The sequence below is a fragment of the Canis lupus genome, chromosome 22 (assembly GCF_011100685.1).
Source record: "Canis lupus familiaris isolate Mischka breed German Shepherd chromosome 22, alternate assembly UU_Cfam_GSD_1.0, whole genome shotgun sequence".
Classification (NCBI taxonomy): domain Eukaryota; kingdom Metazoa; phylum Chordata; class Mammalia; order Carnivora; family Canidae; genus Canis; species Canis lupus.
Window position 1 is genome coordinate 34,985,375 of NC_049243.1, and position 21,575 is coordinate 35,006,949.

The following is a 21,575-nucleotide window of genomic DNA, read 5'->3' on the forward strand; positions in this document are numbered from 1 at the left end:
AACAAATACAGTTTGAATACAAATGTTCTAAGATAATGATGAAAGCTCATTTTCTCCCTTCATATTTACAAAGTAATGTCCATAGCTTGGGAAAACACTCTCATACAGCTTTTAATGGAAGTGTATAGATTGGCAGTAATATTTTATTTGTAATATCCATGATCTGTAGAAAAATGTACCTACAATTTAAGACTTTCTTAGTCTAACATAAATTCATACTTTTTCAAAATATGTGGAAAGATAAATGTACAAGGTGCTTACTGCAGCATTGTTTGTAGGAACCAACATCTAGAAAGTATTTATTGCAAAACAGTTGACACATTTATAATTTTTTAGTGAGAACCTATTTTGCATGAATAATACAGTAGTTAAACCATGCATAAATAAGTTCTGTGCCTGTGAAATGTTATTTGAGGGATATATATGAGCCAAAAGAAAAAAGAATCAAGTTTATTTTATTTTAAAAAAGAAAACATATGGTACTCTAGAGGTTATGATAATGGATATCTAATCTGGTAAAGCTTCTTGAAGAAATAATGAATAAGGTTTTATTGCATGAAATGACCCAAGACATAAGAACTTCAGATATAGTGAGTGCCTAAAGAAAACTATATACAGAATATACTAAGTATTTAAAGAAGACTAACGTGAAGCAAAAGTGTCTAGGAACAAAGGAGTAGCAACTAGTATAAATGTAGGGAAATGTTCAGAGCAGATAATTAACATAGATTATCTGCAGGATATAATAATTTATTGAATATGAGGAATAAAGACCGATGGCAGCAAATTATTTCAGATTTCTGTCTTGAATAACTTGAAAGGTTACTTACAACATAGAGAAAGAACAGTGGAAAAAGAGAAGGTTTTTTGTTTAGTTGGTTTTTCAGATGTAATGAAGAAAAACTGTGAGCTCAGTTTAGTGTTGTGGATTTGAAAAGCCCAAGAGCCATAAAGGCAAATGTGTCTTGTAGACACTTGGATTTTTCTGAAATTTATTTATTTATTTTTTAAAGATTTTATTTATTTATTCATAGAGACAGAGAGAGAGAGAGAGGCAGAGACACAGGCAGAGGGAGAAGCAGGCATCATACAGAGAGCCTGACGTGGGACTAGATCCAGGGTCTCCAGGATCACGCCCTAGGCTGCAGGCGGTGCTAAACTGCTGCGCCACTGGGGCTGCCCCGATTTTTCTGAAATTTAAAAGAAATTGTCACATATATAATATATATATGGGAATTGTCAATATAATTTAAAACACTAGAATAGTTGAAATCAGCCAGGAGATATGATAAGAACACCTGAGATACAAACCAAAGCTAACCTATTAAATTTTCCCTTATTTAAGGATTTGGTAGAGGAGGATGAGAGTGAAGAATGAGGAGGAGCAGCCAATGAATAAGGGAATAATGTTTTTAGAAAGCCAGGGATAAGATTATTTCAAGGACAAGTGTGCTTAGCTGTGTCAAAATTTTCCTACAAAAAATCAGAATCAAAAAATAGGGGGATCCCTGGGTGGCTCAGCAGTTTAGCGCCTGCATTTGGCCCAGGGTGCGATCCTGGAGTCGCAGGATCGAGTCCCACGTCGGGCTCCCGGCATGGAGCCTGCTTCTCCCTCCTCCTGTATCTTTACCTCTCTCTCTCTCTCTCTCTGTCTATCATAAATAAATAAATAAATAAATCTTTTAAAAAAATAGAATCTAGAATCAGTTCTAGATTCATATAAATATATATGTGATATGCTCAGAAGTCAAATGATAAATGTTTTTAATGAGGTGTAAGTGGTAGATATAGAAATTCAGGTAGCAAGAGAAGCAATTCTTGATATATTGTGAAAGGAAAGGAAAAAAGAACAATAAATAAGGTATTTGGAAACTGCACTGGAAGGTAAGTAGGGTTTTTGTACATATGTCTACTGAAAGAAGCTGGATAGGAAAAATCAAGTAGAGTGAATGCCTGGAAATACATAACAAAGAAACAATATATATAAGATTGTGAGTGAAATAGGTGAGAATACATAGAAAGTGAAATGCCTCTCCAGTATAAAAGAAGTGAAAAAGGACATGATGGATCTGGATGGCTGGCCATTTGGCAGGTAAAACAGGAGAGTCTGTCAATTTAGACTTCTATTTTTATTTGATTGTATAATAGGGGGCAGTTTCTTCTGTTGAGAATTAGAAAGGAAGTAGGGTTGCCAAGTTTTTTAGAGGCTGGAATTGATTTAAAAAACTATTGTAGAAAGATGAGTGAATAGAAAAGTGTTGCAGTGATTCAGGGCATTGTTCAGTGACCATTAAGGATCAGTTGCTTTGAATTTATAATGGAACCAATTCACATAAACAGTATACTAAATCCTGGATTAGGTTAGGGAAGCCAAATCATTTTAGGGAAGTTTTTAGTCTGCAAAGATATGTTCTAAATGTAGAAAAATACAGGAAGTGTTAGGATGTTTGTAATAAGTGATAAAATCGCAAATATTTGGAATCCAAGTAAGCTAAGAAGGAAAAAAAGAAAGAAAGAAAAGTGCAGGAGTGTGATGTAAGAGCACATAAAGAGTGATATTTCTCTCTTTTCTGTGTAAAATAACTGTGAAAAGCAAAGCTCTCTGCATAATGGCACACATAGTCTAGGAAAGCAAGGATTGTCTGGTTAGTGTTACATATGCAAAATTCTAAGAAACTTCTTGGTAGGTGTGTTGGATACGTGTGTTTCAAATAATCCAGTAGTGACCTGCAGTTAAGGGTTAATTGTGAAAGCTGACCTATTAAATTTTCTAGATATTTATGTGTGCACTTTATTCACTATCATATGACAGCTTCTAGTAAACAGGAGAATTTTAAAGATTTTGTGAGCTAATACTGGATATCTCAATTGTGGGATAATGCTAGGTTTGTTTCTTTTTCTGGCCGCCCAAGTATAAAAGTAAAATTGTCTTTACGTAACATATTTGAGGATCAACAGAATTGGGAAATATGTGAGTGAGGAGGTGTCTCATTGACTAAAAATGCCATATGTATCTGGAATAGGCAGCCCTAATTATTTTTGTCTTATGTTTGGAGAGCTAAGTTCAATAAATTATGAAACTTCCACAGAAGGGGACTTAAAAATAATGAAATAAATAAATATATACTGACATGGAAAACATGAAATGCACTGCCATCAAATCATAGTTTTATATTGTTAACTGGGAAGGAACAGATGAATAACAGTACACATTACATAATATAATTTTAAGAAAAAAATAATAGTATAACAAAGGCAAAAAGCAAGAGGCAATAATATGGAGACACACACGGTCCAGTAAATAACCACCCTCTCCTCACCCAAGTTTAGAATTAGTTGAGAGTTATTGAGACATTTGGGAAATCAAAATATTACCTTTATCACTGATAAAATAAAAAGGAACTTTAACCATAAGTTTAACAGGGATGTCTGGGTGAAGAAACAGACAAAGAGGCTTAACAGCAAGAAAAAGTTTTTGATAAAGGCCACTATGCCAATTACAGAAAAATTTATAATTTGTTTATATTAGTAATTTCTTTCTGACACACTTTGCAATTAGGGAAGATGTGAAACAAGGTTCTAAAGTGAGAAAAAAATATTTGCAACATACCAGTAATAGAAATTTGATATTTAAAATGGGGTACCTGGATGGCTCAGTGGTTGAGGCTTTGCCTTTGGCTCAGGTCATGATTCCGGATTCCTGAGATTGAGTTCCACATCAGGGTCCCCACAGGGAGCCCGCTTCTCCCTCTGCCTCTCTCTCTCTCCCCCGAGCAAATAAATAAAATCTTTAAAAAAAGTTTACAAAAATACTTACATCCTACAAATCATTACAATGTAAAATAAATCTAATTAAACAATTTCCTTCTAGTAACTATAAATAGACAATTCTGTTTGCCATTGAATCTTAAAATGTCTTTATTTTTAATTTAATTTTTAATATTTATCACTGGCTTGAAAAAATAAAGGGGACTTTTTTGTACATATATCAAAACTGATAACCAAAAAGGCTTGAAACGTGAGTTATTTATTCAAGATAAATGACAGAATCTCAGAAAGGACAGTGAAGTTTGTGATGTTTTAAGTTGTATTATTCCTGTACGCCTCTCTTAGCTTCACAGTATCCTGGTAAACCAACAAATACAGTAGCCATGAAAACTGGAAGCCTAGCAGCCACTAGGTGGCAAAATGAGTTTGAAAATCCCCCCAAAATAAAATCATGAATGAGAAAGGAGAGATCACTACCAACACCAAGGAAATACAAACGATTTTAAAAACATATTATGAACAGCTATACGCCAATAAATTAGGCAATCTAGAAGAAATGGACGCATTCCTGGAAAGCCACAAACTACCAAAACTGGAACAGGAAGAAATAGAAAACCTTAACAGGCCAATAACCAGGGAGGAAATTGAAGCAGTCATCAAAAACCTCCCAAGACACAAGAGTCCAGGGCCAGATGGCTTCCCAGGGGAATTTTATCAAACGTTTAAAGAAGAAACCATACCTATTCTCCTAAAGCTGTTTGGAAAGATAGAAAGAGATGGAGTACTTCCAAATTCGTTCTATGAGGCCAGCATCACCTTAATTCCAAAACCAGACAAAGACCCCACCAAAAAGGAGAATTACAGACCAATATCCCTGATGAACATGGATGCAAAAATTCTCAACAAGATACTAGCCAATAGGATCCAACAGTACATTAAGAAAATTATTCACCATGACCAAGTAGGATTTATCCCCAGGACACAAGGCTGGTTCAACACCCGTAAAACAATCAATGTGATTCATCATATCAGCAAGAGAAAAACCAAGAACCATATGATCCTCTCATTAGATGCAGAGAAAGCATTTGACAAAATACAGCATCCATTCCTGATCAAAACTCTTCAGAGTGTAGGGATAGAGGGAACATTCCTCAACATCTTAAAAGCCATCTATGAAAAGCCCACAGCAAATATCATTCTCAATGGGGAAGCACTGGGAGCCTTTCCCCTAAGATCAGGAACAAGACAGGGATGTCCACTCTCACCACTGCTATTCAACATAGTACTGGAAGTCCTAGCCTCAGCAATCAGACAACAAAAAGACATTAAAGGCATTCAAATTGGCAAAGAAGAAGTCAAACTCTCCCTCTTCGCCGATGACATGATACTCTACATAGAAAACCCAAAAGTCTCCACCCCAAGATTGCTAGAACTCATACAGCAATTCGGTAGCGTGGCAGGATACAAAATCAATGCCCAGAAGTCAGTGGCATTTCTATACACTAACAATGAGACTGAAGAAAGAGAAATTAAGGAGTCCATCCCATTTACAATTGCACCCAAAAGCATAAGATACCTAGGGATAAACCTAACAAAAGATGTAAAGGATCTATACCCTCAAAACTATAGAACACTTCTGAAAGAAATTGAGGAAGACACAAAGAGATGGAAAAATATTCCATGCTCATGGATTGGCAGAATTAATATTGTGAAAATGTCAATGTTACCCAGGGCAATATACACGTTTAATGCAATCCCTATCAAAATACCATGGACTTTCTTCAGAGAGTTAGAACAAATTATTTTAAGATTTGTGTGGAATCAGAAAAGACCCCGAATAGCCAGGGGAATTTTAAAAAAGAAAACCAATATGTATGTTGGTAAATTGAACACCAATAAAAAAAAATAAAAAAATAAATAAATAAAAAATAAAAATAATCTATGTAATGGGAAAATACATGTCATTTATCAAGTATACAATACAGATATATTACCAGGTATGTTATTATATCTGACATATCAGATGTAATATTTATGATATCAAATATATTTATCTGATTCATATCATACATCTGATGAAGAACTGGTATTCAGTATAAAGAATTCTCACAACTCAAAAGACAAAAAAATACAGTTTTAAAAAAGGTCAAGGATTTGGATAGGTATTTTTCCAAAGAAATGCATAGATGCCCAAAAAGTACTGGAAGAAATGCTTGGCATCATTAGTTATTAGGAAAACACAAATTAAAACCCATATAACATGTCACTCTCACTAAGATAGTGAAAATAAAATGTAAAAAGAGTAAGTTTTGTCAAAGAGAAATTGGAAACTTCACACATTGGTAGTGGGATTTTAAAGTGGTATAGCCACTTTGAGAAACATTTGGCAATTTCTTAACAGTGTTGAATATAAATCTATGATATGATCCAGTATTCCCTGCCAGGTATATAACTAAGATAATTAAATACTCATGTCCAAACAAAAACCTAGACACTAAGTACATAAGCAGCAGCATTTATAATATGAACAGAGTAGACAGAGTCCAAATACCCATCAACAGATGGGGGGCTAATCAAATTGTGCATATCAATAAGTGGACTATTCAGTAATTGAAAGGAAATAAGTACTAATCAATGCCACTACATGGAAAATTTTAAAAGCATTTTAAGGAAAAGATATCAGTCAAAAAATCGCATACTGAATGGAATTTATATAAAATATAATAGAAATTATAGGAAATACCAAGAATAAGGAAATCTATAATGGCAGAAAGTAGATTAGTGGTTGTCAGTGACCAAAGGCAGGGGGCAATGAGGCGTGACAAAAAAAGGTACAGAATTTCCTTGTGTGGTTATAAAAATATTCTGAAATCAGAGAGCAGTAATGGTTATGGTTGTGCAAGTATATCAAAAAACTAAAAACAACTGAATCAAAAACTTTAAAGTTGGATAAATATATATATCCCAATACATCTTCTATTTAAGTAAGAAAACTTTAAGAATGTTCTAACGTATTATCTTAAATAGAAATATATCAAAATATCTTTTTTTTTAATTTTTATTTATTTATGATAGAGAGAGAGAGAGGCAGAGACATAGGCAGAGGGAGAAGCAGGCTCCATGCACCAGGAGCCCGATGTGGGATTCGATCCCGGGTCTCCAGGATCGCGCCCTGGGCCAAAGGCAGGCGCTAAACTGCTGCGCCACCCAGGGATCCCCAAAATATCTTTTTTATAGAAAAAATAGTTTCACTTTAAATCACTTGCCAGTGCTTAAAATTGCACATGCTCTTACCTAACCATGTATTTGCATATATATTTATACTTTACAGATTTGTATTCCATGAATAAGGGTCACTTTCCTTTGTATACTTATTTTGAGAAAGTTTTGTTTCCTCCTCCCAGAAATTGCTGTTTATTGTAAAATTGTATCAGTTATATACATGACTAGCATAGACAGCTGCACTCCTACATCTTTAAAATTCCTATTACATGACTTATCACATTATCCACTTAAAAGAAGTATAAAATGTTGAATTAAAATGAAGTTGAGTTTGAGAACTTTGGAAAATGTCAAGTTGTTTTGAAGTAATATGTTTTGCACTAATGTTATTCTATTCACTATACTGCCACAGAGCTAAGTAAAGTCACTGATGCTTAGCAAGGTAAAAATAAAATAAGAATAACTTCACCTCTTAGTTATGTAAACTCTGTAAAGTCTGAAAGGAAACAGGATCTTGCATGAAACAAAGATTAATATTCATGCAAATTGCAAACACTTGTCAAATAAAACTATTCCAGACTTATGTAAGAAGAGATTTTATTCAAATTTGCAGTATGAAGAGTGCTTGGACTCTTCACAGGATCTATACACATCTCTAGATCAAACAGAGAGTGATTATTTTAATAGAATAAATCAGGACTGGCAGGAACATTGTGAGGTGTAGGGCAAGTAGACAGGCTGAGCAGGTGGAAAAAACAGAAGTTTTCTACAGGAAATGTATCTCTCTGTGGTCAATCAATTCTTAGAGTGAAGGTATAAAAAGGGCTGTTTTGCATCTTAGTGCTTCTTTAAACTTGGGACAATCCAGAATTTAGGGACTTGTGAAGTGAATAGAAACCTAAGTTTCATGGAGCCAAAATAGCCAGAGGAAGTTGATATTGTAGTTACTTGGTCAAAGCTATCTTCAAGAGTTATTTATGAAAGACAGAGAAAAATAACAGCAGATACCAACCTGTGAAGCAATCTCTAATTATGTTTACATAATTGCACAAAAAATGATCTATGTCTTCTTATAAATTCTGCAAAATATATAAGATTTTTCTGTGGCATATTTCTCTGTGGTGAATCTTTAAATTATTTGTTTTCTCAATGAAGTATATTGATACCTAATAATAGCGATTATTATACTTTCTAAGAGTATGAGTCTGCAGTCAGAAAGGTCTGGTATTCCAACTTCATTCTGTTCAGTACAACTACTAAGAACTTCAGGTGAGTTGGCTTAGAGTTTTATACCCTAATTATAGAATTTTAAAATGATTTAAAAACATCTTTCATAGAGTATTAAAATGCTTATTTCAAAAAACAATATAGTAGGCCTGAGAAGAGGGAGAAAGAGAGTAAGAGAGAAATTGTATCTTACCCTGCCTTATTTCAGACTTTATTAATGGGAAAATTGGTATTTATCAAAATAAATGTTACATTTACTTTGAATATGTTAGTCAAATAGAGGATTTTTACAGTGTGATACAAGTACGTCTTCAAACTATTAATGTTTTTTTCTTTTTTAAAAAATATTTATATTATTTAAGAATCTTGAAAAAAGTGTCCAAATATTTTGATAGATTTTCTGCAAAATATGAATAAGCTTGATATTGCTTTAAAATTGCAATTAATATTTTGATTTAAAATGTCTATATTTATTAATTGTAAGATGACAATAAATTATTCAGTTTGCATTTGTTTATTTAAGTTTTTAACTATTCAATGACTCATATTTTTTGTTATTTTTCATTTCCTAACTTTTGACATTTCATTAGTTGGAATCAATACTATCACAAATCCATTGACTTATCAAATGAAAATCTTAGTTTTTGCATTTACACATATCTCAAATATATTGCCCAACCTATATTCTTTGATAATGGGGTTAGGGACACATAAAAATTCTTAATGATATGTTCAAATTGGTAGGAACACAGGATCCCTGGGTGTCTCAGCGGTTTGGCACCTGCCTTTTGCCCAGGGCATGATCCTGGAGTCCTGGGATCGAGTCCCACATCAGGCTTCCTACATGGAACCTGCTTCTCCTCTGTCTGTATCTCTGCCTCTTTCTCTCATGAATAAATAAATTAAAAAAAAAAAAACTAAAAAAAAAATGGTAGGAACTAGTCATTTTCATTTCCAAGATAAATTGTCTCAGCTATAAAAGTTTGATAAATATTGAATAATATTTGTTTCCCACTGAATTTTTAAGTGTATGTCTCTCTTATGTAAATTTAAAGTTATTTCATTGACATGAGAGGTGAGTGAATTCATAAATTATTTATATCTAACCATCAGGTATGGGAAAATTGCTCTTTTCTTAATTTATACTTTATGACTTTTTCATCCAAGCTATAAGGAGAAGTTCTAATTAAAGAGATGGGTAACTAAGAAGTGGTTGTATGTAGGAAAAGAACATGATCAAATAAGAATTTTTAAAATATGTAATTATTTTTAGTGAGAAACTACTTCACTAGAAATTAGTGAAGGTGAAGATTAAAAAGACTGACCATGCCAAATGTTGGTGAGGATGTGGAGCAACTGGAACTCTCATACATTGCTAATGAGGATTTGAATGATGCATACACTTTAGAAAGCAAAGGCTAGTATTTCCTTGAGATTCTGTACTTTTTTAACAGGCTAACTTTAAAAGTGCAGATTTTTTAGATAGAGAAAAGCAAATTATACACAAATATTTTGCTACATTTATTTTTTTTTAAATTGTTATCAATCTATGCATAAATACTGGTATATAAGCACACACACACATGCACATAAAGAGTAGAGTAGGGGGAAAGGAAAGAGGGAGGTAAAGGGAGAGGCCTTGAAGTAGACAGCTATTTGAAGATGCTCTGGGGAAATTGATAATTTATTATTATTCTCTCATTTTTAAGTTATCCAAATTGAAGGTTGTAAACATACACACACACACACACACACACATATATATATACACACAAGAAGACATATACATATGTGTATACATGTATATATGTATATAAAGCATTTTATATAATGTTTTTATATGTTACACACTTACATAAGTATAATAGATATGGGTATGCATGTGATAAAGACAGAGATTTCTTACTGCTTGTATTTTCCTATATATCCTTATAAACATATAAATGTATATTAATTAAAATACCTACTTGAGAACCAGGTATCCTAGGTTAAAATTCCAGCAGTGATGCATACTTTTAGAAAATTTCCCTATAGGCCTATTGCATTTCTTCACAGTCTGTGACTGAAGACAGAGGTTGTACTCTGAGACTTTTTTCACAGTTATTAGTATAATCCCAGAAAATAGAGAAAGTGTCTCTCTTCCAAAGGGCACACTTACTAGCTTAAAAGAGAGATATTGTCTCTTTCCAAAGCAAAAGACTGTCATACTTACTTCCCATAATTTCGTAATAGAAACCATGCATTATGTAGTCCTCTGTCTTGAGCCATACTTTCTCTCCTCACTGGACTTACTGACAAGAGGAATTGAAAAAAAATATGCTGAATTTCAAATGTTTACTGTGCTATAAGTAATAAAGTATTTTGTTTCTGACCTAGGAATCTAATGTCTTTGACCAGCATCCATAAAATTGTATTAGACTAACTCATTGTCTTATTAGTAGGGTAAAGGTTTAAAGCCTTCACAGTTCTTAACATATACTAGCTCATATCTTTGGACACTGCCTTAATTTCCTAGAGCTGTTGTAATAATATATCATAAAATGGATAACTTAAAACAACAAAAATGTATTCTGTAATTTTTCTTGAGGCTAGAAGTCTAAAACTAATTTGTCAGTAGGGCCATGCTCCATGCTCTCTCTCTAGGTAAAATGCTTCCTTGCCTCTTTCTAGCTTTTGGTGATGGCTGTCCATCCTTGGTGTTTCGTGGCTTGTGACTATCACTTTAATTTCTGCATCTGTCATCACATGGCATTCTCCCTGTGTAACTGTGCCTACATCCAAATTCCTCTCTTAAGTACACCAGTCATATTGGATTAAAAGCCACCCTACTCCAGTGTGACCTCATTTTAATGTAATTACCTCTATAATGACCCTCTTTCCAAATAAGTTCACATTTGGGCTACTGGGGTTTAGGTTTTTTAATTTTGAACATCATTCAGCCCATTATGAACATGTTATATAATGTCTCAGCATCTAAAGTACCTCATTGGTAAGGGGGGAATGATTATTATCAATATGATTAGATTAATTGAATTATATATAAGACTCTTTGATGAGTACCTGTTAGATGTTTAATTGTTATTATTACTATTATTCTCATCATATACACATATGCATACCTAACTATAACAGAAACATTATCAGTTCTTTCTGGGAGGACAGAGATAGTGAAGGCTATCAATAATTTAATATTTTATTAAATATTAAATAGCATTGTGATTAACAGTATATTCTTAATGTCATAACTTTGAATTGATATAATACATTTTTACTCAGTTATAGTAAAACTGCATCTATAAAATAAAACCCTAGTATTTAACAACCTAGAGAGAATTGGGATTTTGAATATTTAAGTATATTACACATACAGTTAGAAATTCTAGAGCTTTAGAAAATGTCAAGTTGTTATGCATTGATTAAAAATTATTGATGTAGCTCTTGACAAAACAAGTTTAGTAGCACTTGCTAAAACTCATGAAGTGTGTAATGAAATTAAGTAACAATTATGTAAATATAATCTCACTTCAGTGTTACTCAAGAACATTGTAAAATAGTATCTAGCATCTCTGAATTTCAGATAATATATGTTTTCAAACCTGGGTTCGGGTTTAGGTAAAAGTGTCCTGATTTATGAATCTATTTATTTCTTCTTTTAGCACACTTATTCTCATTTACCTTTGATCATCTGGGTCATATGTCAAGCCACTACTACATGACTTCATGTTTAGGTTAATGTGTAAAATACAAATAATATATTTACATAGTATATGCTATATTAATTACTAGTATCTCCATGAGTTTAATAAATGTTAAAGTCAAAAGCTCATAGTTTTGTTATACTATTTTATAGCCTGATTTTATTTTTTTAACATTTTTATTGATTCAACTCTTCAAGCACTGCAGTAGCTGCCTATGAATGTTACTCTTTCCTTAAGTATTTTGAATAGTATACCATGCCAAAAAATAAGAACTTAATGAGAAAATAATAATAGAAATAGCAGTAAAGTGTCAAAGAATCTACATTATCAAGCAAATGAATAAAACTCTTCTTTAAGGCAGCTTCTTATATCACACTTTGAAATTGACCTTATACCTATCAATTTCAATTATGGTCCTATTATTCATTTAAAAAGTCATTCTATTCTCAGCTCTGTGTGCCTCAATTTAATATTTATAAACAAACTTATATTTCATAACTCTACTGAAGGCATATACTTAAAACCAAATCTGCATGTGTCATTGGTTTAAAAAAAAAAAAACTAGGACATTGAGAAAATAATTCTGTCTGGCATAATTGCCACAATGTTTGGATTATCATTATTTCCAGATTTCTATGTTAAAGTAAAGACAGTTGCCATTAAAGGGAAAATCTCAACATTTGGAATAAGAAATTCTGGAAGGTTTTGAAAAACTTGAAAAAAAAAATGGACCTCTAAACCTTTCTCATAATGCTTCCCATTCCAATTTCTATCCTTGAAAAACCTGAGGATCTTTCAAAAGAGAAAACTAAAACTCCCGTCATGTTTCAAGATTTTTTTTTCTAATCTTAGTCACTAAATATTTAACAAATACATTACTAGAGATAAAATGATTTAAAAAATTCATACTATTGAGAGATGTGTAGGTATAACTTTTTGATAGATTTTCAACCTACAAGAATGTAACATACTGTTGAACCATATTCAAAGTACATTCATTTTGTGAATTTGGGAAGCCAGCCTTTGTTCTCATTGTTTTATGGTGTGGTTTAACAAGACTGTGATCAAATATTGACTTCTGACATGAAGCATAAAAGTAATAGGAAATATGTTATGCATAGGGAAATTAATTCAAAGACAACAAGAAAAAAAACCACCACCTACTTACTCCAAATTTTACCTAACAAGGTCCATGCTCAAAGAAAATAAATTGATGAGAATGGCACCATAATCTTGAAAACAAAATTTACCAGTTGTTTTTGGTACATAAGGAATTACAGCCAAAATAAATGATATTGAAATAAGATCCATCATCTCAGTGAAGTTGGAGGGGGTCACTAGCATTAGTGCTATAGTAGTTATGGTAAGAAACAAAGTGTACAAAGTCATTAAATAGGCAGCAACGGTGATTCAGTAATCTTAGTGAGTGATCGAAAACATAGAGCTCTTTGGCTACAGATAATTGATACATTTCCAAGAAATGAAAATTATAGGCAACCTATTAGTGTCTTACTTGAATTGTGTAACTAATACAAAATAAAATCAGAAAAAAACTTACAAATTCTTTCTCATATAACATATACCTTCCATTTGTTAAATTGATGCTGAGATATATCCAGTGATCAAGACTTAAATACTTGTGAGAAGTCACCAAGACCTCTGCCATTATCAAGAATTGGGGGGGGGGGGGGGCGGCGAGATGGCGGAAGAGTAGGGTCCCCAAGTCACCTCTCACCACCAACTTACCTAGATAACTTTCAAATCATCCTGAAAACCTACGAATTCGGCCTGAGATTTAGAGAACAGCTGGAAAACTACAGAGAGAAGAATTTGTGCTTCTAACAAGGTAGGAAGATGGGTAAAAATAAATAAGCATCCAGTGGGGGAGGGGCCCCGTGAGGAGCCGGGCTAAAGCCACCCGGCAAGAGCCTCCAGGACAGGAAAGCCCACTCCCAGAGACACAGGAAATTTACCAATCTTCCTGGACAGAAAGGCGCTCCCAGGGAACTCGGGCAGGATCCCAGGAAGGGCAGTGGAGCCCCAAGGTTTAGGGTCACTAACAGAGGAACTGCACCCCGGGGTGCAGCATGCAACACACTGTGTGTGGGCTGAGCTCCGTAAAGGGCTAGAGCGACAGGCAGGGCCCGGGAGAAGCTCAGGTGGCGTCTCCCCACGGAGGGGGCTGTGCGGCCCAGGAGCGCGATTCCAGTGGTGCAGGCCCCGAGCCGAGGGCCCCAAGGGACACAGCCCAGGAGCCGGCGCTCCCCCGCGCCCCCCCACCCCCCGAGATAGGTGGAGACCAGGATGACACAGGACAGCAAGGACACTCCTGCTCATTGTGCAGGAGCTCCTGCCCGAGCTGTGCAGGTCAGTGCCCCCACCCCTGGAGCATCAGGCCAGTGTGCACTGGAAGACTGCAGGAGTTACTGCGGGGCTGGACCCAGGGCTGGAGAGCTGGCTGCCAACCACTGTTGCTGTTCCTCCTGGTGTCACCCTGTGCCTGGGAGGGTCTGGGTGACCAGGAAACAGAAGCACCACTGGATAAATGGCTCCCAGTAAGCAGGCACCTGGCGGGAGGCGGGGCAGCTCCCCCAGGTGCACACCTGAGAATCAGCACAGCAGGCCCCTCCCCCAAGACCAGCTAGAAGGACAGGGGAAGAGCAAGTTGTTGACTGAGCAATGCTGAAAAGCTCCAGAGGATACCCTGCCTTGTTTTGTTTGTTTGTTTTGTTTTTGTTCTTTAGGGTTTTTTCCTTTTTTTTTTAATCTCTTTTTTTTCCTTTTTCCAGCACAACTTGTTTTTAGCCACTCTGCACTGAGCAAATTGACTAGAAAGAACTCACCACAACAGAAGGAATCAGAAACAGTACTCTCTGCCACAGAGTTACAGAATTTGGATTACAATTCGATGTCAGAAAGACAATTCAGAAGCACAATTATAAAGCTACTGGTGGCTCTGGGGAAAGCATAAAGGATTCAAGAGACTTTATGATGGGAGAATTTAGATCTAATCAGGCAGAAATTAAAAATCAGTTAAATGAGATGCAATCCACATTGGAGGTCCTAACAACGAGGGTAAATGAGGTAGAAGAACGAGTGAGTGACATAGAAGACAAGTTGATGGCAAGGAAGGAAGCTGAGGAAAAAAGAGAAAAACAAAAGACAATGAGGAAAGGTTAAAGGAAATAAATGACAGCCTCAGAAGGAAAAATCTATGTTTAATTGCGGTTCCAGAGGGCACCGAAAGGGACAGAGGACCAGAAAGTGTATTTGAGCAAATCATAGCTGAGAACTTCTCTACTTGGGGAGGGAAACAGGCATTCAGATCCAGGAGATAGATCCCCCACTAAAATCAATAAAATCCATACAACACCTAGACATTTAATAGTGAAACTGCAAATTCCAAAGATAAAGAGAAAATCTTTAAAAGAGCAAGAGACAAGAGATCCCTAACTTATATGGGGAGAACTATTAGATTAACAGCAGGTCTCTCAACAGAGACCTAGCAGACCAGAAAGGGCTGGCAGGATATATTCAGGGTCCTAAATGAGAAGAACATGCAGCCAAGAATACTTTATCCAACAAGGCTCTCATTCAGAATAGAAGGAGAGATAAAGAACTTCCAGGATAGGCAGAAACTGAAAGAGGATGTGACCACCAAACTGGCTCTGCAAAAAATATTAAGGGGGACTCTGTAAAAGAAAGAGGAAGTCCAAGGAAACAACCACAGAACAGGGACTGAATAGGTATTATGATGACACAAAATTCATATCTTTCAATAGTAGCTCTGAACATGAATGGGCTTAAAGATCCCATTAAAAGGCACAGGGTTTCAGATTGGATAAAAAAGCATGACCCATCTATTTGCTGTCTACAAAAGACTCATTTTAGACCTAAGGACACTTACAGCCTGAAAATAAAAGGTTGTAGAACCATTTACCATTCAAATGGTCCTCAAAAGAAAGCAGGGGAAGCCATCCTCATATCAGGTAAAGTTTATCCCAAAGCCTGTAGTAAGAGATGAAGAGGGACACATATAATACTTAAAGGTATCCAACAAGAGGACCTAACAATCAGGAATATTTATGCCCTAATGTGGGAGCTGCCAAGTATATCAATCAATTAAAACCAAAGTTAAGACATACTTAGACAGTAATAAATTTATACTAGGAGACTTCAACACAGCGCTTTCTGCAAAGGACAGATCTTCTAAGCACAACATCTCCAAAGAAACAGCTTTAAATGATACACTGGACCAGATGGATTTCACAGATATTTACAGAACTTTATATCCAAATGCAACTGAATACACATTATTCTGCACATGGAACTTTCTCCAGAATAGACCACATACTGGGTCACATATCAGGTCTTACCTGATACCAAAAGATTGGGATTATCCCCTGGATATCTTCAGACCATAATGCTTTGAAACTAGAACTAAATTACAAGAAGAACATTGGAAGGAATTCAAACATGTGGAGGTTAAAGACCATCCTGGTAAAAGATGAAAGGGTCAACCAGGAAATTAGACAAGAATTAAAAAGATTCATGGAAATTAATGAGAATGAAGATAGAACCATTCCAAATCTTTGGGATACAGCAAAAGCAGTCCTGAGAGGGAAATACACTGCAATACAACCATCCCTCAAAAAACTGGAAAAAACTCAAATACACAAGCAAACCTGGCACCTAAAGGAACTGGAGAAAGAACAGCAAATAAAACCTACACCCAGTAGAAGAAGAGAGTTAATAAAGATTCGAGCAGAGCTCAATGAAATAGAGACCAGAAGAACTGTAGAACAGATCAACACAACCAGGAGTTGGTTCTTTGAAAGAATTAATAAGATAGATAAACCATTAGCCAGCCTTATTAAAGACAGAGAAGACTCAAATTAATAAAATCACAAATGAAAAAAGAGAGATCACCACCAATACCAAAGAAATACAAATGATTCTAAAAACATATTATGAGCAGCTATACACCAATAAATTAGGCAATCTAGAAGAAATGGACACATTTCTGGAAAACCACAAACTACCAAAACTGGAACAGGAAGAAATAGAAAATCTAAACAGGTTGATAACCAAGGAGAAAAATGAAGCAGTCATCAAAAACCTCCCAAGACACAAAAGTCCAGGCCCAGATGACCTCCTAGGGGAATTCTATCAAACATTTAAAGAAACAAGACCTATTCTACTAAAGCTGTTCCAAAAGATAAAAAGAGATGGGATACTTCCAAACTCATTCTATGAGGCCAGCATCACCTCAATTCCAGAGCCAGACAAAGAATCCGCCAAAAAGGAGAATTATAGACCAATATTCCTGATGAACACAGATGCAAAAATTCTCAACAATATACTAGCCAATAGGCTCCAACAGTACATTAAGAAGATTATTCATCATTACCAAGTGGGATTTATCCCTGGGATGCAAGGCTGGTTCAACACTCATACAGAAATCAATGTGAAACATCATATCAAGAATAGAAAAAACAAGGACCATATGATCCTCTCAATAGATGCATTGAAAGCATTTGACAAAATACAGCATCCATTCCTGATCAAAACTCTTCAGAGTGTAGGGATAGAGGGAACATTCCTCAGCATCTTAAAAGCCATCTATGAAAAGCCCACAGCAAATATCATTCTCAATGGGGAAACATTGGGAGCCTTTCCCCTAAGATCAGGAACACGACAGGGATGTCCACTCTCACCACTGTTATTCAACGTAGTACTAGAAGTCCTAGCCTCAGCAAGCAGGCAACAAAAAGAAATAAAAGGCATTCAAATTTGCAAAGAAGAAGTCAACTCTCCCTCTTTGCAGATGACATGATACTATACATAGAAAACCCAAAATACTCCACCCCAAGATTGCTAGAACTCATACAGCAATTTGGCATGTGGCAGGATACAAAATCAATGCCCAGGAATCAGTGGAATTTCTGTACACTGACAATAAGACTGAAGAAAGAGAAATTAAGGAGTCAATCCCATTTACAATTGCACCCAAAAGCATAAGAAACCTTGGAATAAACCTAACCAAAGAGGTAAAGGATCTATAACTTAAAAACTACAGAGCACTTCTGAAAGAAATTCAGGAAGACACAAAGAGATGGAAAAATATTCTATGCTCATGGATTGGCAAAATTAATATTGTGAAAATGTCAATGTTACCCAGGGCAATTTACACATTCAATGCAATCCCTATCAAAATACCATGGGTTTTCTTCAGAGAGTTGGAACAAATCATCTTAAGATTTGTGTGGAATCAAAAAGACCCCGAATAGCCAGGGGAATATTGAAAAAGAAAACCAGAGCTTCTGGGCATCACAGCTGGATTTCAGGTTGTACTACCAAGCTGTGATCTCAAGACAGTGTAGTACTGGCACAAAAACAGATACATAGATCAATGGAACAGAATAGGGAACCCAGAAATGGGCCCTGAACTCTGTGGTCAACTAATATTTGACAAATCAGGAAAGACTATCCACTGGAAAAAGGACAGTCTCCTCAATAAATGGTGCTGGGAAAATTGGACAGCCACATGCAGAAGATTGAAACTAGACCATTCTCTTACACCATACACAAAGATAAACTCAAAATGGATGAAAGATCTAAATGTGAGACAAGAATCCATCAAAATCCTAGAGGAGAACAGAGGCAACACCCTTTTTGAACTTGGCCACAGCAACCTCTTGCAAGATACATCTATGAAGACAAGGGAAACAAAAGCAGAAATGATCTATTGGAACTTAAGATAAAAAGCTTCTGCACAGCAAAAGAAATAGTCAACAAAACTAAAAGACAACCTACAGAATGGGAGAAGATATTTGCAAATGACCTATCAGATAAAGGGCTAGTATCCAAGATCTATAAAGAACTTACAAATTCAACACCCAAGAAATAAGCAATCCAGTCATGAAATGGGCAGAAGACATGAACATAAATTTTATCAAAGAAGACATAGACATGGCCAAGAAGCCCATAAGTAAATGCTCCACATCACTTGCCATCAGGGATATACAAATCAAAACCACAATGAGATACCATCTCACACCAGTAGAATGGGGCAAATTAACAAGGCAGGAAACAACAAATGTTGGAGAAGATGTGGACAAAGGGGAACCTTCTTGCACTATTGGTGGGAATGTGAACTGGTGCAGCCACTCTGAAAACCTGTGTGGAGGTTCCTCAAACAGTTAAAAATAGAACATCCCTACGACCCAGCAATTGCACTGCTGGGGATTTACCTCAAAGATACAGATGCAGTGAAACGACATGACACCTGTGCCCCAATGTGTATAGCAGCAATGTCCACAATAGCCAAACTGTGGAGGAGCCTTGGTGTCCATTGAAAGATGAATGGATAAAGAAGATGTGGTCTGTATATACAATGGAATATTATTCAGCCATTAGAAATGACAAATACCCACATTTTCTTCAACGTGGATCTAACTGGGGGGTATTATGCTGAGTGAAGTAAGTCAATCAGATAAGGACAAACATTATATGGTCTTATATGGTCTCATTCATTTGGGGAATATAAAAAAGTAGTGAAAGGGAATAAAGGGGGAAGGAGAGAAAATGAGGAGTGGGAAATATCAGAGAGGGTGACAGAACATGAGAGACTCCTTACTCTGGGAAACAAGCAAGGGGTAGTGGAAAGCGAGATAGGCGGGGGTTTGGGGTGACTGGGTGACAGGCACTGAGGGGGGGCACTTGATGGGATGAGCACTGGATGATATGATATATGTTGTCAAATTGAACTCCAATAAAAAATGAAGTTAAAAAAATCAAGAATTGGTTAAAAGACAACTATGACCATGTAATGTTGCCTAGCTATGAGATAGTAATATTTTATTTTTCTTTTTAATACCATAGGATATCACCAAGTCTGCTAGGAGCAAAACAATAATCTGATGCAGATACAAAAATAAATGTAGACTTACTAAATGATATTGGTATTTTTATAATTGTTTTTGGTGTAAGTATAATAATAATTTTAAACAGTTTGCATGTTTACTTTGCAGATTAAGACCAAAAAACTATTAAAAAGTGTTATAAGGAAATTATATTAAATGTACACTATATTGAAATTTTCAACATTCTCCTTATTAGATATTTGAATTAAATTAGTGATCATTAAAATTAAAACACCTATGGGTGTTCTTTTCCCTGTAAAAAAAGTGTATATCTCAAAATACATAAATACCCTCTGAATCCTCCCCTAATATTATTCAAAGGCCATGCAGGTTTTGTCCTTGCTACTATGTGTAAATTAAATAAAAATGATGAAACTTCATGGACTAATGGAGAATTCAATTAAGCTAATATTTTGATATTTCAAATGTATTATTTTTCATTTAGACTAGAGGAGATACAGAACCACATGAGAAGTGAATTCTTATCAAATTTCACTGTGGTTTATATTAGAGATATCCTGGGAATGTTCTAAGATTATTTTTCAAGAATTTGATTTTATATTTGTTTCACACCTATTTAGGAATAAAATTAGGGCATCCTGGGTGGCTCAGCAGTTTAGCACCTGCCTTCAGCCGAGGAGATGATCCTGGAGACCCGGGATGGAGTCCCACATTGGACTCCTGCATGGAGCCTGCTTCTCCCTCTGCCTGTGTCTCTGCCTCTTTTCTCTGCCTCTCATGAATAAATAAATAAAATATTTTAAAAAACAACAATAAATTTAGTGCTTGCATTGGTTTGGAGTATTCAAAAGCAATACTGAATCCTTGAAGAAATCGCATTAACCAATGCCACCGTAAAAAATAAGTGAGATGTGTGTGGGTTGTTACTACTCTATCTCCTTTTAAATTACCAGTTTGGCAAGTGTGAAAAATGGATGGTTTTTAAGAGAATGACTTAAGATGATAGTAACTTAAGTGGAGGCTCTAATGTTGGCTGCTTTTGTTTTTTAATCCATACTAAATTTGACAATCTTTGGCATGAGGTAGGAAGTAAAAAATATGAATTACATTTTTTTAAAATAAGGATAAACTTTTACTATAACTGTTATTTTTCCAATATAAAATTGCCTTTTAAAAAATTTAGTTTGCATTGATATATAATATTATGGTAAAATGTTCTCTAATTTGCATATCTATAGCTTTTACATTTTTGTATTGTTTCTTTTTTTAATCATATGTATACATATATTTGAATATTTTGGAGTTTTTTTTTGTTAAGCTAGATTATTCATTTATATAGGCATTCAAAATATATTTACTGGTTACTACTGTAGTAACATGGACCTGACATATGGAAGTTGAATTCTTGTGCTAACAGAATAAAATAAAGAAAGGAAATAAATAATACTTCATGTAATGGTTAATGCTATGAAGAAAAACAGATCAGAATTGATAGTGAGGGATGTGTGCAGAAGGCCAGATATTTCTGATAGAAATCACTAATATCTTCTCTGAGGAGGTGAAATTTAAACAAAAACTTAATCTTTGAACATCTATAATGAAAGTATTTTATTCTAGAAGGCAGCAAGTATAAAAGCTCAGGGGTGGAAATAAGCTTGAAGTTTTTAAGGAAAAAATAGAAATTGTGTGGCTGTAGCTATAACGTGTAAGAGAGATACTTTGGAAGGGGTAGCTAAAGAAGATTCTAAGAATGACTTTGGGGATCTTTGTGAAG

At 35.1% G+C, this 21,575-nt stretch overlaps 1 pseudogene; it reads left to right on the top strand.

Annotated features, from left to right (window-relative positions):
* Positions 1 to 2,063: 2,063 nt before the first annotated feature.
* The window catches only part of LOC100684460, a 53,594-nt pseudogene continuing 34,082 nt past the window's right edge, over positions 2,064 to 21,575 (top strand).